The sequence below is a fragment of the Engystomops pustulosus genome, chromosome 1, assembly GCF_040894005.1.
Source record: "Engystomops pustulosus chromosome 1, aEngPut4.maternal, whole genome shotgun sequence".
In the NCBI taxonomy this organism is placed as follows: Eukaryota; Metazoa; Chordata; class Amphibia; order Anura; family Leptodactylidae; genus Engystomops; species Engystomops pustulosus.
In genome coordinates, this window is record NC_092411.1 from 26,422,341 (window position 1) to 26,449,270 (window position 26,930).

General features: G+C 40.7%; 1 long non-coding RNA gene across 1 annotated transcript; it reads left to right on the forward strand.

Annotated features, from left to right (window-relative positions):
- The first annotated feature begins 679 nt into the window (after positions 1-679).
- Positions 680-9,323, forward strand: LOC140069127 (uncharacterized). The gene is made up of 3 exons (XR_011848723.1): positions 680-864; positions 1,362-1,511; positions 8,919-9,323. It is a non-coding gene; the product is annotated as an uncharacterized lncRNA (long non-coding RNA).
- The last annotated feature ends 17,607 nt before the right edge of the window (positions 9,324-26,930 follow it).

The following is a 26,930-nucleotide window of genomic DNA, read 5'->3' on the forward strand; positions in this document are numbered from 1 at the left end:
GCCATGTCATAAAGCTGGAATCATCTCAGACTGGTTTCTTGAACATGACAATGAGGTCACTGTACTCAAATGGCCTCCACAGTCACCAGATCTCAATCCAATAGAGCATCTTTGGGATGTGGTGGAACGGGAGATTCGCATCATGGATGTGCAGCTGACAAATCTGCGGCAACTGTGTGATGCCATCATGTCAATATGGACCAAAATCTCTGAGGAATGCTTCCAGCACCTTGTTGTATCTATGCCACAAAGAATTGAGGCAGTTCTGAAGGCAAAAGGGGGTCCAACCCGTTACTAGCATGGTGTACCTAATAAAGTGGCCGGTGAGTGTATATTCTAAACAATAAAAAATGGCAGCTCTCCAAGATTCAATTTCCCAAAAATTTTGTACCTTTATTCAAATGACCACTGCAATAATTCGACCCCTAGGATGTGGAGTCTTTCTCAAGTCTTTTACCAGGTGCTGCTTTCTTTTTATTTTTTCTATATATTAATTCTAAGTTTTTTTTTTTTTTAATCTTGTACACGTCATATAAGCTATTTAGCTCCTCCTCTTTGATCGCTCCGTAATCAGTGAATCCAGTGCTTTTCACTTCTGACTATCACATATAAACAAGTCTGGACCCAAGTATGCTTAGGCTATGATTAAGAGCTCCTTGTAAGTTCAAAACGCGTCAGACCATCCACATCACTATGTTACCTTTTGTATATTTTTTCTGAAGATGAAATAAAGTGAAGTTTTACTCCTCCTATTTTTTCCATACCTGCCTGGTTGATGGATTTACCTTCTTTCAAAGTCTACTAAACTGACTCGGCCCAGCTTATCCGAGTCCCGTGCACCTAATATATGGCTACTACGGGCAGGTGAGCTGAAATCTCTCTTTCTCTTTGTAATCCAACCTTCATTCCTGCATTATTCATAGATGTGTGCTGCTCCTGAACCACAAGTGTGCTGCAGTCCTTACAGGACCTTTGAAAGGTCCTCCAAAGTTCTTTAACCCCTTATCACCAACGCTTGTTTTCAGCTTAATCTCCAGACTCTATTTTTAGAATAATCACGATAATTGGTTATAACTTCGGAGCGCTTTAACATATACAGGTGATTTTAAAATTGTTTTTTGTGACACATTGTACGTCATGTTAGTTGTAAAATTTAAGAGATAAGCCTTAAGTTTCATTCTGCAAAAAAAATTATCAGTAGGCAAAATTTCTGAAAAATTCTTCTTTTTCAAAGTTTGAAATGTTTTCTGGTTTCCAGGCAAATAGTCAGACTACCCAAAAAAAATAACTAACTAACTAACATTTCTGGAATGTCTGCTTTATGATGCTATGGTTTTTTATGTGCCCTCTCTCTTTTCTAGGATGTTACGAGGCTTAGAACTTTTGGTGCAAATTTTCTTATTTTCATGAAAATCGCTAAGACTCCAAGGTTTTGAGGGACAACTCAGCTTTCAAGTGACTAAAGACCTAAATAATAGTAAAACCCAACTATAGAAACTACACCCCTCAAGGTATGTAAAACTACTTCTATTAAACCTATTAACCCTTTAGGTGTTACTCTGGGGTTAAAACAAAATGGAAGTGCAATGTAGAAACTTTCGAATTTTCAGGGGAAAATACATTCATTTAGGCAAAAAATTACACTTTCTCAATAAATTAAATGATGAAATGACATGTAAAGTTAATTTCTCCCGAGCTCCGATACCCCATTTGTGGTGGTAAACTGTTGTATGGGCACACGGCCCGGCATGAAATGGAAGCAGCACCATCCAGAGCAGATTTATATTGTCACATTGTACAAGCTCTAAAATGTTCATTTTTGTTGGTAATGTGAACATATGAGGGCTTATTATTTGCGGGGTGAGATACAATGTATAGATATGGATTTTAAGCACTTTTTGTTCCCGCTCACCGCTACGTAAAAATAATATTTTATCTTTATTCCCTGGTTCACTATGATTACAATGACACCATTTATATTGTTTATATCTAATCTTTGCTCAATTTTACTGAGCAAAATCAATATGGGAAAAAATCACATTTTTCGACAACTTTTCGGAGGCAGAACTTCTGTATTTTTCTGTTGACAGATCTGGTTGAGAGCTAGATTTTTGCAAAAAGAGTTGTTTCTTTCATTTGTTTTATTTTAGGGCGTGTAACTTTTTTAGATTGCTTCTGATAACATTTTTTGTGAGTGTATTTGATGAATACTTATATTATGGGTAGATCACCAAGTTTTTTGGGCTTTTTTATACACCGTTCACCATGCAGGTTCAATGTTACTTTAGATTTATTTACTGATTAATATGGACACGGTGATACCAAATATGTACATGTTTTCGTGTTTTATATGCTTTATTTGTTTTAACTGTGGTTAGGACTTTTATTTTATCTATTTATTATTCTAAAATTATTTTTCCTTTTTTTATTACATTTTTTCATTTTTACCATACTTGGACTTGAACAAGCGTTTTTCCAATTGCTTGTTCAAACCCTTACGAACTGCAATACACATGTATTGAAGTGTGTAATGTAAGTAATGCATGCTCAGTTAGTTACCGCCGGGTCCTGCGAGGAGGCAGAACCCAATAAACAGAGGACCCGGCATCCTGCACGAACACGCCAGACGCAATACACTTACAAGCATGACCGCGGTGTGTAAGGGGTTAAACACTTACGATCTGAGTTTTTACAATACCAGTTGTTGGTGCTGGGTCTGGGCTGTGATTATAGACCCCGGAACGGCCACTTGCAGGACACTAGGTCCTGCAACCTTCTTCTGATGCACCAACATAGAAGAAGTAGCCTTAATGGTCGCCATAAAAACCTGAGATGGTGGCTATTAAGGGGTTAAACTGCTGCACTAAGTTTCTCTTATCTTATCTATACCATGTGCTTTGGTTCTGGTCCCAGATCTAGGCAGTCATTTTCAAACCATATAAATAACCTAGATTGTATGGAGTCCACCATTTTTGTACAATCTAGGGCTCATAGCAGTCATAATGACTTGCACTCCTGGCGGCCTGTGACTCCCTTCACCACAAGTAAATCTATTCAGACTCTTAGAATCATCTACCTTTTACATACATTAGAAACTCAAGAACCAATGGAGATATGTCAAATTCTTCTTTTCAACAATGTGAAATCTACCATCAGGAATCTACTTTCTGAAGTAGCTCCCGAGGTAGATTCCTCCTCTCTGTACCATACAGTTTGCCTATACAAACAGATTCTTTATTCTACCATTATGCAAATTAATTTCAGGGGCTACTGTGGGAGTGGAGAAGCCTCCTTGAGCTCTAGACCCGAAGGTTACTCCAGGCCCCTTAAACCACTGGAGATCAGCCTACCTGCTCAGTGTTTTGTCTGCAGCCGCATCTTCGGCAGCTCTCCTTAGGCACTGCCGACACACCTCCGACTGACGACTAGAAGCTGCTGTGCATGCGCAGAGCTCCCTGGCTGCAGGAGTGTCGCTGGCAATGGTAAGGGAGCTACTGTGCTTGTGCAGAGCTATCCTGCTGTCAGAGGTGCGCATGTAGACAAATCACTGAGCGGGTAGGTGGATCTTCATAAAATTCACGGGACCCCCTACCTCCACAAAGCCCAGTTCTTTACATCCTTAAAGCAGTTGTCCAGTACAGGAAAAAAATGGAATTCTAGATATTGTAAAAACAACAACCTATACTAACCTTTCTATTTTGTTCCAGTCCTGTGCAGCTCCTCCTGAATACAGCTTAATGTTGATGTTGGTTGGGCATCGCACACACATGCTACAGTCTCTGTATTAGGTTGCTGCATACCAATCCACTGATTCCAATGCCGTTTTCTTTTCCTCTACCCCCCACCATTCTCCAGCAACCAGTGCTGTAAGTTTTGTAAAAAGCTTAGTTTTTCAGAAAAAAATTATGCAAAAAATTATGCAAATGTGCCTCATGGGCTCCTGTCTACTTCACAGAAGCCCCTCCTGGCTCCAATGTCTGCTAATTAGTCACACCTCCATTCTGCATTTCTGTTTTCTTCTCCCTCCCAGAATGGAGCCATGAATAATTAGCAGGTGACAGAGCCGGATGGGCGTACACAGGAGCCCCTGAGGCTCAATCGCGGCATTTTAAACTAAGAAGAAAAACTAGACTAAATGACTAAAACTAAGCAAAAAGAATTGATTCTGTTTCAAGAGGCACTCACCAGCATGTAAGTATGCTTGATTTAGAAGCCCTGCATCCTGGTGGTAGATTTTTTATCAATTCATTAATAATTTATGAGAAATGCTAAAGTAGAGAGAAAGATAGGTAAAAATCTAGAAAACATTAACTTTAAATGCATTCAAATATGAGTGAATTATTGACATAAATAATCACATTATGAAATACTGAAAATAAATGGAAACACAGAGGATGAACAGAATTACATTTAGCCTCACCTGGGACTTGGTAGTGTTATAGGAGTGGGCCATGGGGTACTCAGGACCTGTTGAACACAAGACTGGGGAAAGTTACAACTTGGGACATAAATAATAGTTCTAACCAATTGTCTTTCCCACCTCCCACCTGATGGCCACTCAATGGGGAGAATTCATGACACCGCATTCAGGTTGTTGTGGCGCACTTTTTGCTTTTTTTTCTGTTTTCAATTGATTTATTACTTGTAACCACAACTAAAGAATAATTTTTCTGACTCCACTAACTTTTTCTCCAAAAGTGGGCGTGATTTCAGAGATTTGGAAACTATGATTTATTTGGTGTTCACTCAAAGTTTATTGGCACATTTTGCGTTGCTGCTTAGACCAGGTAAAAAGTGGTCTAAATTCCCAATTTCTTCGGAAAAACATTAATGTAAGAACATGTGCCAGAATAAAGAATTCAGGGAAAAAGGAAAAAAAACTGAAAGTCTGCTGATCAAACCTGCTCCAGGTTCAATACAACAAGTTCTCCAAACGTCTGGTACGTAGATTGGATGGGGCTTCTAGGTGGCCTATGGACAGTGTTTGTCATGGTTGAGTTATCTTTTTGTAAAATAAAAAAAATACATGCTGCCCGATGTCTGTCTCCCGCGTGCTGCCCGATGTCTGTCTCCCCCGTGCTGCCCGATGTCTGTCTCCCGCGTGCTGCCCGATGTCTGTCTCCCGCGTGCTGCCCGATGTCTGTCTCCCCCGTGCTGCCCGATGTCTGTCTTCCCCGTGCTGCCCGATGTCTGTCTCCCCCGTGCTGCCCGATGTCTGTCTCCCTGCTGCTTGATGTCTCCCTGCTGCCGTTCCGCGCATATCTTCCGACAAGTAAGCAGATGTGCCGAACATCTGTAATCTATTCTTCACTGTGTTCTTCACTGTGTTTTTCACTTAAATGATCCTGTGTTCACTGTGTTCACTGTTTTTATTCTATTCTTCATTGTTCTTCACTGTGTTTTTTTAATTAAATGCTCGATCTCGAGCAGGGGAAATACTCGTCCGAGCAATGAGCCGTTTCGAGTACCTTAATACTCGAACGAGCATCAAGCTCGGACGAGTATACTCGCTCATCTCTAATCAGGTCCTATTCCTGCCCCGATTTTTGACATGGTTGCTCATTTCCTAAGGACATCAGCTGAGTGAACAGTCCCAACCCACCGATGTCCAATTGGTCACAACAGGCCGCAAACAGGCCATAACTTTCCACTGTATGTGGCCAATAATGCACACAGTCATGTGCATGAGGCCTTACTCGCCTCTTCATTCCCATGTAGCGGCAAACATACTTTACTTTTCAGTGAAGAGGCAGAAAAAACAGGTCTGTACTGCGCTGCTTGGTAGACACAAAGTTTTATTTACAATGCATAAAATAGGTGGACTACGCGTTTCGGGAACGGACTGTTCCCTTCGTCAGGTCAAATAATACGTTCCTAGATATTATATGGATATTAACGCATTTCCGTCGGGTTCCCCGAATTTTTCCGTTTCGCGACGCATTTCACTGGGGCTTTTGGTGCACGCAATTGGATTTTGGTGCATGGGCGCGGCTTTCACGCGACAGAAATCGTGGGGCGTGGCCAGCGGACAATCCAACGGATTTGGACAACGCGCAGGATTTAACAATTCAAATTGTGTCATAAGCCATGTACTAACATACATCAGGAAGAAGAAGGTGAACTATGTTGGACCTGAGCGGGGAAGCGACACATGCAGGATATTGGGCGCAAGGACTTGGTGAATCGCGCAGGACTTTATCTTCGTCGCACCGTCCAGATCGGGGATCGCAACAGGACTGGGTAAGTATATGTGCCCCTGTGTATCAATTAGTGAAGAAGCATCGGGAGGAGTGTCTTGAGAAGACCGCGAGCCGGCTTGAACGCTGGATACTGTACTTTTGCAAGTCTTGGATATGCATTTTATTATTTTACATTTTTTTTATTTTTTATCCATGCTTTGTCTGACATGACCCTAATACACTTCAAAATTATTAAAATCCAACTTCACCAAAGCTTTTACAGACGCTTGATGCTCATATGTGGACAATTCAGTAAATTAGCATAAACTACGAAAAAATGGATATAATTATTGTGCAAATAATAAATTGTGCATTTTTCCGAATATTTTTTCAAATATTTTTTACAGTCATCCTGAGCTGGTAGATGGAATCTTGTCCAAGCAGAATGTGGTAGGATTTTATTAGTCCATTACTGTACAATCGATAGTCACATTAAATCCCGCTTCTGGGGTCTGCTGCTAACGAGAACAAGGATGTTAAAACTCACTTTTTCCACTTTTTTTTTTTAATACAGTCAAACTCTTTCAACAAGCAATGAAAATATGGTAAAAGGGTTTTTTTTTTTATCCTGAACAGCGGACTCGCAGTTCCTCATTTTGTGTCGCGCTATATGGTACTTTATGAATAAAGTCTGCAAAACATCCACATAAACAGAATGTAACTTTTTATGAACAGATTCCTAATACAGAAAGCTATTGACATTTAAAGATTTGTGGGCCGCAGGATTAAACCCCCAGTTCCTCCATCATATATTACATTGCTATGGTTTTATGACCTCCATGAAAAAAAAAAAAAACATTAAAAAAAAGGAAAAAGAAAGCCTAAATTGAAAACCTGCTGTATTTTTTATATTTTTTGTAGCCACTGTTGGCCTTGTTCTAATAATTTATCTGTACTACGGTATTTCTTTTTTAGTTTTTTTTTTGGAACATGTTATTTTTATTGTGGTTTTATTTTTGTGTTGCTTGTTTTGATTTTTTACAAATCCAAATCTTTTACTTTATTCCATTTTAGTTGATTTTAGTGTACTTGCTTAAAAAACACCATTGTATGTGTTTGTTATTATTGAGCAAATTAGGAGAGTAGACTTTAGTGGTTTAACTGTGATGGGAACCTCAAATACAGGCGGTCCCCTACTTAAGAACACTCGACTTACATACAACCCCTAGTTACAAACGGACCTCTGGATTTTGGTAATTTATTGTACATTACTGCCAGGCTACAATGATCAGCTGTAAGAGTTATCACAGGCATCTGTAATGAAGATTTATTGTTAATCCTGGTTCTAATGACAACCCAACATTTTTAAAATCCAATTGTCACAGAGACCAAAAAAGTTCTGGCTGGGATTACAATGATAAAGTATACAGTTCCGACTTACATACAAATTCAACTTAAGAACAAACCTACAGACCCTATCTTGTATGTAACCCGGGGACTGCCTGTATAGTAAATTTTGACCAGTAAATTTTGACCTTCACAGAAAACTGGAACTTATAACATATTAAAATACAGACGGTCCCCTACTTAAGAACACCCGACTTACAGATGACCCTAGTTACAAACGGACCTCTGGATGTTGGTAATTTACTGTACTTTATTCCCGGGCTACAATGAACAGCTGTAACAGTTATCATAGGTGTCCGTAATTAAGCTTTATTTTTAATCCTGGTTCCAACATTTTTTAAATCCAATTGTCACAAAGACCAAAAAGAATTCGTCTGGAGCTACAATTATGAAATATAGAAACCTACAGAACATATCTTGTATGTGACTTGGGGACTGCCTGTATATTAGAAATTAAACCCTAACAAAATGGCAGACCTAAAAAATTTAAAATGGTGAAATCTACCTTTAACTATCTCTGGGGATGTCACCGGAGCCTCTTTGTGCTGTCATATAGTCTCCCCCTCCGACCTGCTCACTCTGCACTTGCCCTCCCTCTACCTTCTGTAATCTCAAGCAGTTGGAGAAGGTAGTGCTCCCACACAATGTAACAGCCTCTGAAGCTACATCACCGAGGGTCTCTGGTAAACCTCATGTAACCCTACAAGCTCATTAGCATAATTTTAAAGGTTGATTTTAGAAGAAAGGAGGTCATGGATAACAAATATAAGAAGATTATTAGTCATTAGTCATTATGATGATGGATTTTGATGAATTCTTTAAAAAGTGAATATTTAAGGAGTGTTTTGCTCATGACTTTTACATCCGATTGGCTGCTACAAAGCCAATAATACTGTATTACAAACGGTCAACAATGTTTCCAAGGTTTTCTTTTATTGTTTCACTTAATGTCAACTCGTTTTATTATATTTTTTTTTCCATTCATCTCCAATGAATTTTGGAAAAATTCGGACTGGTATTACGCTGCCTACAGAACGCTCTCGCCACTTGTTAATACACAATCACAGTGCTGGGTTTCTATGGAAACTGAAGCTGCATAGATTTCTGGCTCGGATAGCATTCCTAGGCAAGGTCAGGGCACAGCCGTCACCCGAAGTGCCTTAGTGTTAGTGTGGGCTGTAGAGTAAAATATGTTAAAAGTACAATCCATAAAGGTTTGTGCAATGTCTGAAGATTCACAGTCACTATAATCGCTCAGAAGTGATTTATCAGAGGTTTTATGATATTTGAATAAAACATTCTTTTTTTTTTTTCTTTTTTTTTTTTTTTTAGAATTGAATAATATCACTTCATCGCTCCGTTGTGTTCCAGTAAAGATCGGAATTTCAATAAGACGGTCTCCGCCCTCCCGTCTCCTCGTGTTACTTTATGAAACCGTTCCTCTCCTTCCTTATTATTATTTTATAGAAACGGATGCCCGTTGCCGCTACAATTTCTCGACTCTCGATGACAAATAAAGGTTTTCTCTTTGTAAGATGTCGTCTCCGGAATCCAGCGCAGCCATAAATTTACTCTGTCTGGTTTTGCATAATAAATGACGTTCTCGGTTTACATGCTTTTAAGTTAATATTCATTGATGAAAAAGCATTTAAAATATAAAACAGGAATTACAATGTAACCAAGGTCAGGAAAAATGCTACAGGGGAGGGTGAAACATACTCAATGTTCTTGGTAGCAATCAACTCATGATCATGAGCAAAATGTCTTTAAAATTTTTGACATTATGACTACAATAAAAAAATAGGTGAAATTCTCTAAATCTAGAATTGTATTAGGTCAATGTGATTTTTTTATGTAGTATTTTATTATGCAAAAAAAATAAAATCAATGTTTGGAATGAATAGCAAACCTCAGGGGAGGGGCAGGAGATCCAATAGGGAAAGGGAAAGCCCATGAGGAACTAATCACATGACTTTTCCTTAGCAGTAGAAACAAATGATCTATTTAAAGGAAATCTACTATCAAAAACAAGCATGATAGACAGGAAGCAATTACTTTTAGATCCAGGCACTGTAACTGTTATGATATTTTTAGAATAGTTATCCATACCCTCTTTCCTTCTAAAATCAACTTTTAAAATTATGCTAATGATCCAGAAAGGGGCATACTAGAACCCTTCTGTGCTACAGCTTCACAAGTTGTTACATTGTCTCCCTCCCACTCTGCTCCCTCAGTACTTCCCTTTTTCATGGCCTCCTCCCTCTTTCCATGACCTGGGATTCAAAGGCTGTTATAATGTGAAAGGAGCACTTCCCAATCACACTGTGTGCTGAAACTTACTCTGCTGCAGTGAAATTACATTAGGCAGAAGGACTGGGGAAGTGAAGCAGAGGGGAGGGGATGACAGTGTTGTAGCCAGTAACCAAAGACCTCCTAGAACCCTGCAGACTCATTCGCATAATTGTAAAAGTTGATTTTAGAATGAAGGAGGCCATGGATAACAAATATAGGAAACCACAGACACGGTGCCTGGATTTATGAGTAAGTGAGTGGTTTATCATGATGGATTTAGATGGTAGATGTACTTTAAGATTTGATCTGCTGAAACTTATAAAATAATTTAAATGATTTGGTTCGAGTCCAAATTGAATCAGCTCAAGCCAATGTTGTTCCATTTGTTCAGAACAAAATTTGTAGCATTTTACAAGTCTTAGGGAACATATACAAATACAATACTACATTACAAACAGTCATACAGAACAATAGGAATGAGGGCCCTAGTGCTTACAGACTATGAGGATGAGTTTGTATTATGGCACAGCCATACTTTATAAGGGAACACAGTAAAATAATTTGATAAATAAAGATGCTGCTGCTTGAACCAGCCAGCAGCCACCAATGGGACTGCAGAGAAACCTGGAGCTTGGTGTCTGGTGTTTGCTGGATAACAAATGGGAGGAGGACACAGGGCAGGTTAGTAAAGAGAGAGTTAAAGTTTCATGCAGTTAGAGAGTGTGATAGGCTTTCCTAAAGAAATGGGTTTTAAGAACATGCATTAAACTTTGGAGTTTGGGTATTAGTCTGATAGGCTGGGGAAGAGCGTTCCAGAGAATTGGTGCAGCTCGGGAGAAGTCCTGGAGACATTAGTGGGAAGTAGAGCCTAATCTAATATCACAGGTGGATCGGATAGCCTGGGTTAGAGGATAGAATGAAATAAAAGAGGAGAGGTAGGGAGTTGCAGAGCTTTGTGGGTGAGGGTGATCATTTTAAACCGAATTTGGAGGGAGACGGACAACCAATGCAGTGACTAGCACAGACTCGAGGCATCCATGTCTGAAAGACCTGGCTGGTGCGTTAAGAATAGATTGTAGAGGAGAGAGTTTAGTAACCTCCTCATACCCTTTCCTTTAGGTAGAGAGCCTCCCATCTATCGGTGACCAACCCTTATTAGATCAGACTGATGGAGGATTGCTCGGGAACTTAAAGTTTCTTGTTTGTGGACTTTAAATAAAACAGTTGCAAGAATATGAGAACATTAGTAAAAGTGGAACATACTGCTTAATACTAATTTGTAATCACTAAAAAAAAAACCTCCTAAATAATAAAGTCAGGGGAGTACAAAATGTCAACATTTTGTAGAACAAAAAAAAAATAAATTCCTAAAGAATTATCTGGAGTAAGAATATAAGAAAGGTTATAAACGGGAAAAGAAAGGTCACGCATCAAACTAAGGTTTTACTGTTGGGCACCGGGTATAGACACCATATGTCATTGACATTTTACACAGTACAGAAGTTGTAAGTCATTTGGCAATGAATATTCCTAGACTAAAATTCTTCGTCTATTTTTTACAGAAGAATTTCTGGATAGAAGTGAAAAAGAACATCTGAAAAAAAAAAAATCCCCCGATCATAGACTAATAAACAAATGCAGCACATGTTTTAGACCTTTTAAAATGACTCTTATCAATGCGGATCAGGCACATTGGATGAGTGTTAGTGACAAATGAGTTCAGGTCATAGCTCATGTAATGAGCATAATGCTATTTTAGCCACAAATGATCCATTAACAGGACAACCCTAGCCGTGGTTCCAAAAGCTGAACAAAGCACTGCATTGTGGTGAAAAAATGAGCGCAGGCCAGGAGTCATTTCACAAAGGTGAAAATTGGATCAGCCTGGCAAACCTTAACTTCCACATAAGAAGCTTCTGAATTAAAATAATATTATGAAAGGACACCGCAAAGTACAGCAAAAGAGTTTTAAAACTTTTTATTGGATTTAACCATGTGCTGCCATCGAGGCAGCTGCAACTGAGGAGACTAGTGGCGACGACTGGAAGTAAAGGTAGAAAAAAAAATTTTAAAGCAGATTTTTTTTTTTGACAGAACATTCACAAAGTAGACAATTTTAAAACATTTCCAACTGATATAAAAAAAACAATAGAATGTTGGCACTCATAGGGTAACAGCATTTTTTACAAGATTTTTTATTATACCAAATGAAAATATGCTCAAAATGGTAGAAAAAACAAGTCCACGGTACTTGCACAGAGAATCATCCAGCAACGCCCATTCACTTTGGGAAAGGGGCATGAGATCAGGCCTGTAGGTACACAGTGGTGATCAAAGATTTAGAATGAGCATAATTACTTTCATAAACATAGAGAAAAGAAGAAAAGTTGAGTTCACCTTCGTTCACCTCGTTGGGAGCATGGGAGAGGAAGGTGCAGTGGCGTGCATAATTAGCAGCCCGGAGCACTGGACATCTTGTCCCCATGCTCCGGGCTGCTAATTATAAGTTTCTTTTCTAGTTGATCCCGGAGTTTCAAGACTAGCTTTTTATAACTTTATTTGGTGCAGTAGTATGTCCCAACATCAACATGTTTAAGGTTCAATTTTCCAGAGACTTCGTGTATTCACCAAAGAGAGTGAAGGACAAACCACTCACCATGGTGAATACGCTAAGTCTCTGTTAACTTGAAAAAATGGGAACTTTGTTCACGAAATGCGTTGATGTTGAGACACACTATTGCACAAAATACTCCAATTGCACCAAATACTCCTTATACTCCAATTGATTCATTTCTTGGTTTTTCCTGCTCCATCCACAAACACCAACAAACAAAACTGATAAATTCATACAGATAAAAAATGGTTACAAAAAACTATGTAAATGGTTTGATGTTGCATAGAAAACATGAGCCAAGAGCAGCTATCTGTCCCTGTAAAGGGAAAAAATTGTTAACCGACTTGGGCCCAGTGGTAAAAGTCAGTGGGGAGCTCTACCGGTGACTCCTTCCGATTTTCTTTTACCGCCTTTTTATTAAATTGTTATATTGCAGAAACATTAGTATTGAGGACACTGGGGACAAATCCAGTATTAAACTTGTTTTAGCAGAATATTTTTGTTTCTTCATTCCTACTTCCCTACTTTTATTTTCTCAGCATCCTCCTCGCCTTTCATTTTTTTTCATTTCATATTTGCCTATAATTGGTGGGATTTTATAACCTTAGTTTTTTTTATTTTGTTGTTCTTTTTTCCTAGTCCATTTTCCTCTCAAATTTTAGGTAGGCATCTTCAAGAGGTTTGGCTACCAATGGCAGGGAAAATAGCAAAAATTAGTTCCAATTTTCTCGTTTTGATTGCGTTGAATTTTTAGGGAATACGGGAAATGTTTGTTGACCTCTGAGCAGTAGAGGATCCGGAGACGGCAGTATTTATCCTCATTCCAGTCTATAATACAAGACTGTGCCCCGTTGCCTCCAGAAGTAGCCTGACTTTTATTGGCAGCAATTATTGTGACTGAGCAGCAGACCAGTGATCCTCTTTTACGTTACACTCAGTTAAACAGAGCAGATCCATAAAGGAAACACAATGGGCAGACCAGTAAAGGCAATTCACCGTTTATGGTTTAGTGCGCTCTCTATGAAACCTGTCATCCTTTTGATCTATAAAGTTAGAGACAGGACCGGTTTCTCAAGGAGCTATGGGTGATTAAATTTATAGCAATATCATAAAGTTAATTCTTGTAGTATAAACTAGCTCTACCATCGTCTCTATCGTTTAACATTTCACCAGCAAGAGAGTGGATTATACTTCTCCAGTGAAAACCGTAATTACATGTTCTAAATGAGCCGAGGAGCCAAATGTGGTCATTAACTTTCCTGACATCCTTGGGTAGATGATTCTGCAAAATAAACTGGTCTGCAACTCCTATGGATGTATCTATGTAATTACTGGAGGTAAATGCATGTAATTACAAATTATTCCATACTAGCACAAAGCCAGGTATGTCCTCTATGTATAGCCAAATCTCTAGAACGGAAATAAACCATACAGTGGGATTTTCTTACATTCTCCAAAGTATTTGTCTGGGATGATCAATTTCGGTAGAAAAAGCGATCAATTTTAGCTTAGTGGTGATCCGCACTACCCCCCCACCCCCCATAAATTGTCTGCCAAGAATGGTTATGAAACATCAATAAGGACCAGTGATGTCACTTGCCAAATGGCTTTTTTGTACAGGAAGTCCCTGGGTTACATATAGGTTCTATAGGTTTGTGTGTAAGTCGGATCAGGCATATTTTAAAATTGTAGCTCCAAACAAAATCTTTTAGTCTCTGTGACAATTGGATTTTAAAAATGTTGGTTTGTCATAAGAACCAGGAGTAACAATAAAGCTTAATTGCAGACACCTCTGAGAACACAGCTGTAACAGTAAATTACCAACATCCAGAGGTCCATTTGTAACTAGGGGTCGTATGTAAGTCAGGTGTTCTTAAATTATGGACCGCTTGTATAATTCTGCCCCATTTTTGTGAATAGGGCCTATATTATACACTCACCGGCCACTTTATTAGGTACACCTGTCCAACTGCTCGTTAACACTTAATTTCTAATCAGCCAATCACATGGAGGCAACTCAGTGCATTTAGGCATGTAAACATGGTCAAGACAATCTCCTGCAGTTCAAACCGAGCATCAGTATGGGGAAGAAAGGTGATTTGAGGCCTTTGAACGTGGCATGGTTGTTGGTGCCAGAAGGGCTGGTCTGAGTATTTCAGAAACTGCTGATCTACTGGGATTTTCACGCACAACCATCTCTAGGGTTTACAGAGAATAGTCCGAAAAAGAAAAAACATCCAGTGAGCGGCAGTTCTGTGGGCGAAAATGCCTTGTTGATGCCAGAGGTCAGAGGAGAATGGGAAGACTGGTTCGAGCTGATAGAAAGCCAACAGTGACTCAAATCGCCACCCATTACAACCAAGGTAGGCAGAAGAGCATCTCTGAATGCACAGTACGTCGAACTTTGAGGCAGATGGGCTACAGCAGCAGAAGTCCACACAGGGTGCCACTCCTTTCAGCTAAGAACAGGAAACTGAGGCTACAATTTGCACAAGCTCATCGAAATTGGACAATAGAAGATTGGAAAAACGTTGCCTGGTCTGATGAGTCTCGATTTCTGCTGCGACATTCGGATGGTAGGGTCAGAATTTGGCGTCAACAACATGAAAGCATTGATCCATCCTGCCTTGTATCAACGGTTCAGGCTGGTGGTGGTGGTGTCATGGTGTGGGGAATATTTTCTTGCCACTCTTTGGGCCCCTTGGTACCAATTGAGCATCGTTGCAATGCCACAGCCTACCTGAGTATTGTTGCTGACCATGTCCATCCCTTTATGACCACAATGTACCCAACATCTGATGGCTACTTTCAGCAGGATAATGCGCCATGTCATAAAGCTGGAATCATCTCAGACTGGTTTCTTGAACATGACAATGAGGTCACTGGACTCAAATGGCCTCCACAGTCACCAGATCTCAATCCAATAGAGCATCTTTGGGATGTGGTGGAACGGGAGATTCACATCATGGATGTGCAGCCGACAAATCTGCGGCAACTGTGTGATGCCATCATGTCAATATGGACCAAAATCTCTGAGGAATGCTTCCAGCACCTTGTTGAATCTATGCCACAAAGAATTGAGGCAGTTCTGAAGGCAAAAGGGGGTCCAACCCGTTACTAGCATGGTGTACCTAATAAAGTGGCCGGTGAGTGTATATGGAACTTTAAAAGCTTTCCAGACTTTGCTTTATTGTAATTACTTACAAAAATAAATTAATAAGTACTAGCTCTTTTTTTGTGGCTAACACAAGGCCCAATTACTTTCTATGTGCCGATGGCCCTTGCATGGACCACACTGTGGGGGAGGGTGGGGCACATATTTGTCCATGTGATTCCTTACCCAGAAATCTTTAGGCACAAGAGTAATTTGGTGTCTTGTAGGCAAGGTCCTGCTGGCTCAAACTCCTTCTTCCTTCATTTTATGCTGCCATTAAGAACTTAGCCCCTCCCCCTTTACACAATGATCCTCCATCCTTGGCCACTGGAATATGGAAAAACATGGGTTCCAAAATATTCCAAAAATCTTATGTCTAGAGGGCCCTACATCCTAGTGGGGTGTCTTAAAGGAGGTATGAAGCATATACTGTACAAATACTGGGTGTGTCAGGAATAAATAATATATACTATACATTTATCTTAAAAAATATTCCATCCAGGCCTCAGTGATTAATCCATGTTGTAACACTGATCTTTCATATAGGAAAAGTTAGGGAAGTTCACCCTACTTTCAACATCACCTTAAGGTTTTACTTTTGCCTGTTTTATCTACCTTACATCTATCTAGTCTGCTTCGGATTTGGAATTTCTGGGGCCCCAAACTAAGGTTTAGAGACAATAATGCTGTGTCATTGTTTTATACAGTACAGGCGGTCCCTTACTTAAGAACACTCGACTTACATACGACACCTAGTTACAAACGGACCTCTGGATATTGGTAACTTATTGTACTTTAGTCCTAGGCTACAATGATCAGCTGTAACAGTTATCACAGGTGTCTGTAATGAAGCTTTAGTGTTAATATTGATTCTTATGACAATCCAACATTTTTAAAATCCATTTGTCACAGAGACCAAAAACGCTGGTATTACAATGATAAAATATACAGTTCCGACTTACATACAAGTTCAACTTAAGAACAAACCTACAGACCCTATCTTGTATGTAACCCGGGGACTGTCTGTATTGGTGTCTTAATGACATTTGGTGCCCCTGTGCTTTGGTTGCTTAATTGGTGGTGTTGTGTGGATTCCAACTCCAAAGTTCGGGTTTGTACTGAACATTAGAAGTTTGGGCCGTGCCTGGGATGGGCTAAATATCCATTCCATTAATGCCCACGGTGCGTTAACTCAATAGTGGCATTTAAATAGCTGTGGCCCCGAGCCGTTGGCAAAACCTTAACATGACCCGTGATTGAGGCCAGGGCCGGCTCCAGGTTTCAGTGGGCCCTTGGGCGACAGAGCCTCAGTGGGCCCCTTTGCAGTAAACTGGCGTAGATTCATTTTATACAGCCTTCTCACCTACATAAGTTAATTATATGCAGCCCCCCCATGGATTAATTATATACAGCCCAGGCCCCGCTCACCACCCATAGTTTAATTGTATGCAGCTCCCCTCCCCCACATGGATTATATGCATCCCCCTCACCACCCATTATATGCAGCCCCCCACCTCTCCCCTCAAACATTATACGAAGCCCCCTGCATGCACCCCCCATTCATTATATACAGCCCCTCCTCATCCTCCCATTCATTATATACAGTCCACTCCTCACCCCATTCATTATATACAGCTCCTCCTCATCCCCTATTCATTATATACAGTCCCCTCCACATCCCCCCCATTCATTATATACAGTCCCCTCCACATCCCCCCCCCCCCCATTCCTCATATACAGCTCCTCCCCATCCCCCCCATTCATTATATACAGCTCCTTTTCATCCCTATTCATTATATACAGTCCCCTCCTCATAAACACACCCCCCCCCCCAATTGGACTGGTAAATGTGAGCATTAAAAATAAAAGAATAGTACTCACCTCATTCTTGTTCTAGGTCCGGAGCTTCCCCCTCCGCTGTCTTCCTCCTCCTGCCGGCAGCCGCACAGCGTCCTGCAGCAGACGGAGCTTCACTTTACTGCGCGAGCATCCAGAGCGGCACTGCTGCTTCGGACGGGGCCTTCACCGCACGGCAGCGCCTTATGGCAAGCGGAGCGCCGCTTTACGGTGCCAGCACCCGGCACGGCCCGGCTGCTGGGGAATGAGATGTGGCCACGAGTGGGCCCTCCCAGGAGCTGTGGGCCCCGGCACTTGCCCGGGTTTGCCGGGTGCTGGCGCCGGCCCTGATTGAGGCCATCACTAATCGCTGGTGTTACTGGAGGTGATTTGAGAAATCTGCTCCGCATCCAACGCCGGATGCAAAAAGATTCTTAAAATACAAGTTTCGTGGGATGTGAATTTTAATGGGTCTGCTCATTACCACCTCTCGATACAGTAGCTACTACTTATACATAAGGACCTATACACCATCTTTAATATATTTGTGTCTAATTTTTTGGCTTAAGAAATGTTGGACCTTCTTCAGGGACAAGACCAGGTGCAACTGCTAACCTTGCATTGACCCTTAAAGGGGTTATCCACTAATACAAAAATTACCAGGGTAAGTATAAGACCTAAATAGTGTCAACCGTATCATACTTATCCTGGGAAACTTTCTGGGTGGAGCTGTACATCGCGTGACCCGCCGTCATGACCTGTATCTACTGATGAAGGAGCATGTGCAGTCATTACTTTATGCACATCCTCTCCAGTCAGTGATTCGAGGGGCATGCCAAGGACATCCACTCCATCTCCAACCACTGATATGGAAGTGGTTAGCATGGATGGGGCGAGCACACAGTAATGACTGCACGGCCTCCTCCATACTCCTGAAGCAGGACACAACACATCACAAGAAGTCCAGAATCCTGCTCCGGGCAGATCATGGTTAAGTTAGTCTTATACTTACCTTGGTAAACGTTTGTATAAGTGACCAACTCCTTTAAAGCTATGCCCTTTAGTGCTGTATAACATTCCATTTTAAGTAAATTAAGATATAATATGACAAATTTACTACAGATCTTTATGGTCCATTCGTAATTTATGTTAACGACATAACTTCCAGTACTGGAAAACTGTTTTTCCATGCAGTCGCTAATATTAAGTGTAAGATATATCTACAAGTACAAAAAAATAACAGTAATAAAACATATCAGGAATCTAGCACAGGCTTAGAGCGGTGTATGCTGGATGCGTGTGATATCTTCTTGACACTTTTATTTGGTTCAAAGATTTTCAAGTAAGTGTGTTAACCAAAATAGTGGCGGCTCTCATGTTACACAGCACAGGTCTGAAACTTTAGCTTATTCATAGTCAGTTATGCCTGCAACCACCGGGATATCTACCTTCCATCTAGACAAACATATCTTTAACATTCCAAACAAACAATTATCTGCAGTTTTATCTACACGCCATACTTCCCCACTTTATAAGAGATCTCAGGTTATTATAACCTTCGGGTTGTACTGCAGCCCCTCTGTACATTAATACCGCAGCTTCTCATGCGTGTTTTTGGTTGTACACATATTAATGAATTCTAGATGATTTGTCATCCTATTTGGGGATCATGTTAGAAACTTGATTTTGTTGCCTATAACAGAAAACCCGTGTAATGTAATTTATTAACATGTTCTCACCCTACACCTAATAACTAGAGATGAGCGAGTATACTCGTCCGAGCTTGATGCTCGTTCGAGTATTAGAGTACTCGGAACGGCTCGTTGCTCGGAAGAGTATTTCCCCTGCTCAGGATCGAGCATTTAATTAAGAAAAGACAGTGACCCGAGTAACGAGCACTCAAGCATTTTAGTGCTAGCTCATCTCTACTAATAACATAATAGTTGCACCGCTTCTATCACCCTCCAAATAAGGATGGGGGAACATTCTGACCCTGTAACCCATAGAGCCATCTGCCATAGTGATAACTAAAGCTGAAATTTTTTTGTAATCGAAGGAGACGAGCAGATTGTACATAGTGTCCTATTTGCAGACAGCATGTTATAGAGCAGGAGGAGCTAGGCAGATAGTACACAATGGGCCACATTTATCACTTTTGTGCGCCTAAGTGTAGTAGTTGCGCCTAAATTCGGGCGCACTGTTTTGCCAGAATTATCACAAGCTACAACCATCTGTGATAAGTATATTTTCTGCCTCTTATTAATCACTTTACTTTAACACAGTTTAGGCGCAGTTTAGGCGCAGTTTAGGCGCAGTTTAGGCGCAATGTTAGATTCGGGCACTTACATGTGATCCTGCTACAAGCTCCTCTCTGCTTCTCCCACAGTCCAGGATGAAGATAACACTCACAGCAGCACCCAGGTGTGTGACACCCTGCACCCAGTCACCTCCTCAGCAGGGGCTTCTCCTGGAGGGGATCCCCCAGTGCTGGTCTCCTGCTGCACCCCTGTAATTCTGCACAATATCCCCCTCAGACACTGTGCAGAATTACATGGGGGACACTTGTATGTCGTATCTGCAAGCTTCTGCAAACTTGTGCAAACTTCTCTTGCTCTTGCTGTGAGCTCAGCGTTTTGCAGAATGTTTTGTAAATAGAAGGTGATGAACTGTAAATAGTCTGCAGCTCCTGTCTGTAATGTATCTAATTGTATCTATTATATGTTCCAGTGTCTGGCTGAGCTCTGCTGCTAGAAATGAGCTCTTATGCAAAGGGGCTCAGTGCTTTCTTCTCAGATAACGCCACCTTCGGGCTGGAGTGTTTTTGCGCCCGTTTTTGCGCCTAAATGCAAAAGTCGCACGTGATGAATATCATTAGGCGCAGCAAAACATCTGGAATTGAATGATAGATGAGGGAAAGGTGGTTATTTTAGCTGCGCGGCTAATTTGACGTTTAATCGCAAAACGGGCGCAAAAACGGTGCGCCTAAACGAAAAGGCGCAAAAACAACAGAAAAAACAAGTGATAAATGTGGCCCAATGTCATATGTGCAAGCAGCATGTTATAGAGCAAGATGAGTTGAGCAGGTTGTACATAGTGTCCCGTCTGCTGGCAGCATGTTACAGAGCAGGAGTAGCTGAACAGATTGCACATAGTGCCCTATCTGCAGGTAGCATGTTCTAGAGCAGGAGGAGCTGAGCAGATTGTACATAGGGCCACATTTATCACTTTTGTGCGCCTAAGTGTAGTAGTTGCGCCTAAATTCAGGCGCACTGTTTTGCCAGAATTATCACAAGCTACAACCATCTGTGATAAGTTAATTTCCTGCCTCTTATTAATCACTTTACTTTAAAACAGTTTAGGCGCAGTTTAGGCGCAATGTTAGATTCAGGCACTTACATGTGATCCTGCTACAAGCTCCTCTCTGCTTCTCCCACAGCCCAGAATGAAGATAATACTCACAGCAGCACCCAGGTGTGTGACACCCTGCACCCAGTGACCTCCTCAGCAGGGGCTTCTCCTGGAGGGGATCCCCCCAGTGCTGGTCTCCTGCTGCACCCCTGTAATTCTGGCCAGTTTTATTCCCCTCAGATACTGTGCAGAATTACATGGGGGACACTTGTATGTCGTATCTGCAACATTCTGCAAACATGTGCAAACTTCTCTTGCTCTTGCTGTGAGCTCAGCGTTTTGCAGAATATTTTGTAAATAGAAGGTGATGAACTGTAAATAGAGTCTGCAGCTCCTGTCTGCAATGTATCTAATTGTATCTATTATATGTTCCAGTGTCTGGCTGCTTTCCTCTCAGATAACGCCACCTTCGGGCTGGAGTGTTTTTGCGCCCGTTTTTGCGCCTAAATGCAAAAGTCGCACGTGATGAATATCATTAGGCGCAGCAAAACATCTGGAAATGAATGATAGATGAGGGAAAGGTGGTTATTTTAGCTGCGCGGCTAATTTGACGTTTAATCGCAAAACGGGCGCAAAAACGGTGCGCCTAAACGAAAAGGCGCAAAAAACAACAGAAAAAACAAGTGATAAATGTGGCCCATAGTGTCCTATCTACAGGCAGCATGTTATAGAACAGGAGAGGCTGAGCAGATTGTACAGTGTCCTATCTTTAAAAAACCTAAACCTATATAAAAGTGCATTTAGCCCTTATGATGTGCATTGCATTTAAAAAGAAAAACACCTCTTGTTCAGATCAATACCATAAGAAATATTGATAAGATAAGGGGCAAATGAACATCATACAACACATTTGGGCAAATTTACTTACCCGGTATCCCCGATTTGTGTCGATTGAAGACCGGCGCCGATGCGCCAAAATCCTATCACATGCGCCAGAAACCCTTTCTAAATGCGGCGCAAAATGGTAATCGTCGGGTAGTGCAGACCCTTAGTGCGGACCGCGGACCCTTAGTAAATGGACCCTTCTATCTAATGACAATAATCCAGGAATCCCATTCAGACTGTGTGGATCATTCCCTCTATGCTGATTTTTGTTGTTGTACCAGTTGTAATGGTGCATGATAGATCAACCAAAATAATCCACAGTAACACCCTAGAAACCAATCAATGCTCAGCTTTGACTTTCCCACAGCAGTTTACAAACTGAAAGCTGAGCTCTGATTGGTTGTTATGAACAACAAGGGCAAAAAGGTATCACTGCAGGAGAGAATCCCCATTAAACCCATTTACCATAAAAATCTACAAAAAAAACACAGTGACTATGAGTGAAAATACTCGAATTTAATTCTATATAATAGGTTGATACCTGATGACTTGATTCCCGCTATAAATATCAGCCGGCGTTGCTTTCCAAAGAATAAAACCATGAATAAGTCTATTTTGTTAAATATCGATGAATGATTCATTAAGAAAAGGGGAAAAAAAAGATCAAACAAAAACACACAATCAGTAACCCCAAATGAATCTATTACGGTAATACTTTAATGTTACCTGCAGTGGTAGTGTAATTAGTTGGGTACCTAATTATTTCGGTGATTACCTGGAAACTCTGGAATTACCGCTGTTACTTACAAAGAGCTTCTCATTCAATGATTTTTTTTTATTGCTGAATTAGAGCAGCGGTGATACAGCGAACATGACAGCTATTTAAAAAGAAATTGCTTTGTAAAAGAAAAAAAAAAGTCAGAAAAAGGAAGACGGAAAATCTAAGCACCAGAATAATTGTACCCTGGTATGCGGGAGTCGGAGTAAAAACTTAGAAGAATTTAGGAGGAAATGCATGGATTTTATACCCAGGGACGTAACTTGAGGGGGTGCAGAGGTTACGGTCGCACCCGGGCCCAGGAGGTTTAGGGGGCCCTTATGGTGTCACTTTCCCATATGAGAAGACTATTACTATAAACCATACATTATAGTCGGGGGCCCGGCACAGACTTTGCACTGGGGACCATCAGCTTCTAGTTACGCCATAGTTTATACCTACATATTGATGCCAGATTTGGTGACATTTTTCATCATTGTTTGGAAATGGCTTGTCACTTGCTCGTGCATGTCAGGCGCCCAACCAGCTGTGAGTGGATCCTATTAAAGGAAACCTACCACCACGGATCCACCTAATAAGGCATACCAAGAAGAGAATAGGACCAGCACTCACAATTCGGTGTAGTTCTTCCAATGTTTATTCGTTGAAACACTCATATATCCAGACAGTGTATAACCCAATATACTGATCGACACTAGCATGGTGATTCAGTGGTTAGCACTACAGCCTTGCAGTGCTGGGGACCTGGGTACAAGTCCCAGGTTCAACATCTGCTAAGAGTTTGTATGTTCTCTCCGTGTTTGCGTGGGTTTCCTCCAGGTCCTCTGTTTTACTCCAAAACATACTGGGTGGTTGATTAGATGGTGAGCCCCATGGGGACAGGGGCTGATTTGGCAAGCTCTGTGTATTGCTGCGTAATATGAGTGCGCTATATAAATATACCTACAAGATAGGTTCTTTAGGTTTGTTCTTAAGTTGAATTTGTATGTAAGTCAGAACTGTATACTTTATCATTGTAACCCCAGCCAAATTTTTTTTTTGGTCCGTGTGACAATTGGATTTTAAAAATGTTGGATTCTCATAAGAACCAGGATTAACAATAAAGCTTCAGTGAAGATGCCTTTGATAGCTGTTATATCTATTTATTGTGGCCCAAGGCTAAAGTACAGTAAATTAGCAAGATCCAGAGGTCCGTTTGTAACTAGGGGTCGTCTGTAAGTCAGGTGTTCTTAAGTACGGGACCGCCTATAAAGGAATTATTGTTATTATTATTAATTAGCCTTAGTGCTGATCAGTCCTGATGCGTGTCGACACTCTTGGGTTTGGTGAGTCTCCCCCTAACATTTCACCCAGTCAAGAAAGAGGAGCCCAACATCAGCCAAGTACAAGACCCCCACCCCCCACCCCCCAAGACAAACTGAAGGGTAAAATAATCTCAAGTTTAGTTGGGGGCGATAAATATGAACTAAACTACTGAACTAAACAACACTGACCTTTGAACATGGAGGTTAGAGCACAGATTTCCATTCTATGGAAGGGCGGTAAAGCCATGGAAACACCACTATGAAAGAATGGGTTGATAAAGTCGGTGGGCGATCTCCTGAAATGTTATTCCTCCTCCCAACGTTAGTGACTCAAATAGTGGTGTTATATAGCCTCGCAACTATTCTGCAACATACCGCTACTCTAACGCCTGTGCAATCCCAAGGGCACACGGTATGTTCTTTTAGACCCCACCCCCACCGTTGAAAAGTCACATAAAAGTCAGAAATTCCTGTACAACCTCTTTTAATATTTGGATGGGAGATTATTTGAGACTTTTCACTTTGATTGTGCAAAAAATGTGTGACTTTTTTTAGTTCACGTCTGAATTCTAAAAATATGTCAGGCTCGTGGTGAACTTTTCTGGGCAAGTGAAAAAGTCGCAAATTTCTTCACAAAATTCACAAAGAAATGTCACAAAATTGCACAAAGAAGAAAACTAAGATAAATGACCCCTGTTGACTTCTGTCTACTGTACTGTATAGTAGTGAACAGTTACAGTTGGTCAATGTTGTGTTCCCCTACCAATGATATATTGATGGCCTAACCTGAGGACAGGACAGCCAAAAAAGTCGAAAAATCCCCTTAAGTATGGCCAACTCCATAGGTCTTGTGAAAATTTTATGTAAACTTCGACATACAGCCTTGAGCTAAAAGAAGAAGCTTCAATAATCAACAATTTACAAGTATTCGGCATCTTTGATCAGTGGGAGGAATATGTGAATCCCCAGTTATTACCCTAAATATTGAGGGAGGTTGGGGGGTTAGATTTTGAGCATGACTCGGTGATAGGATAGCGAGCTAACGTGACTACATTTTGCAATGCCCAGCAGAAAAGGAACATTGCTACTAACTAGAGATGAGCGAGCACTAAAATGCTCGAGTGCTCGTTACTCGAGTCAAACTTTTTCCGATGCTCGAGTGCTCGTTTCGAATAACGAGCCCCATTGAAGTCAATGGGAGACTCGAGCATTTTTCAAGGGGACCAAGGCTCTGCACAGGGAAGCTTGGCCAAACACCTGGGAACCTCAGAAAAGGATGGCAACACCACGGAAATGGACAGGAAACAGCAGGGGCAGCATGCATGGATGCCTCTGAGGCTGCTTAAATGCACCATTATGCCAAAATTATGGGCAACAGCATGGCCATGACAGAGTGACCGAGTGAGGCTGCTATGGAGACAATTACATTTGGCCTGTATGTGGCAGTCCAAAAAAGTTTTCAAAACAGAAGACCAGGTAGGTGGCCCTCCAGAAAAATTAAATAGATAGAGTACCTGTGTATGTGTCCGAGGTCATCTGTGTAGGTCATTGTTTGGGTCATATTTTTAATGTTTTTTTTTTTTTTTTAAAGATTTACAATTTACCGAATGGTGCTGGACAACCCCTTTTCATGAAGATTTGTCCATTTTCTGCAGGTCCTTTGCACCTTTTTCCAATTCAGAATGACAGTCCAATATAGTGGAGGTAAAAGGGACGTTGAGCTTTTTTGTGAATTTTCTTTGGTGATATTACTAGTAACTTACTTGAAAACAACAAATGTAAATACAATTAAATTTAAAGGAAATTTACCATCAAAATCCATCATGATAAACCAGGGACACTTACTCATAGATCCAGGCATTGTGACTATGGTAACCTTCCTATATTTGTTATGTATGTAAATCAATGTTTAAAATTATGCTAATAAGTCAGAAGGCCTCTGTGGGGATGTTGCCAGAGCTCTGGCTTCAAAGTCTGTCACACTGTGCAGGAGCACATCTCACCATCCCCTCTGTTCTATCAGCAATTTCCCCCTACCTCTGTCTGTAATCTCATACAATAGAAGGGGGAAGTGCTCCTGCACAGTGTAACAGTGTGGATTATGATGCTTGATTTTGGTGCTAGATTTCCTTTAAAAGACATCTACCATCAGGATCAAGGATTGTAAACCAAGCACAGTTACATGCTGGTATGTATCCCCTCTGGCAGGATTCACTTTTAGCTTCTTACATCCTTATATTTAAAAAATTATGTATATTAGCTTAATTAACGGATATGGAGACTGAAGCCCCTCCGGATCATTTGCATAATTTTTAAAGTCTTTTTTTTTGTGCAAATAAGGACATAAGAAGCTAAAAGAAGCGCAGATCTTGCCAGAGGGGGCACAAACCAGTATGCCAGTGTGCTTGGTTTACAATCCTTCATCCTGGTGTTAGATTTCCTTATGGTAGTAAAATGTATGTGCTTTGTATTTAAATTTTTCATAGATTTTTGACTATGCATGTAGATGTTATGCATTGTGACCACTTAATCCTTCTCTTATGTGAAGGACCCCCGCATATTTTCTCACTTATGTTCTACTTTTGTATCACAGGTTGAGAACTTCTGCTGGCTTCCACTCCCATTATTTATTGGTAACAATTTTATTAGTATTTTCTCGTTTTTTCCCTTCCCTTTACAAAACCTGAACCTTAGAAAAACATTTAGGGTTTATCAATATATATATATAATTTTTAAGAATTCTGTCTGCCATGCTGGCCTCAGATTATCTTCTTACATTGCCGTAATTAAGGAACATAATTTAGGACCATAAAAATCGACTATTTCCTTGGAAAGAGGAAGTACCGTTTTCCTGTAAGGATAAACAGGTGTTGCTAATTCCGAATCACATTTGGGGATTTTCATTATACTGTAACTTTATTAGGGTGATGTAGGATATCATGAATATTAATGAACGGAATGACTGAAAGTGATGTGTTTAGGGGAAGAGGGAAAGAGTTTAAGTGATCAAAAACTGCACACTAAAACCTCTGATAGTTTATATGCAAAGTTTACAAGTATTTTATTAATTTAAGAAGAAATGTGCCCAAGAAGATGGAACCAGCATTAAATTCATATAAAGGCATGACATTTT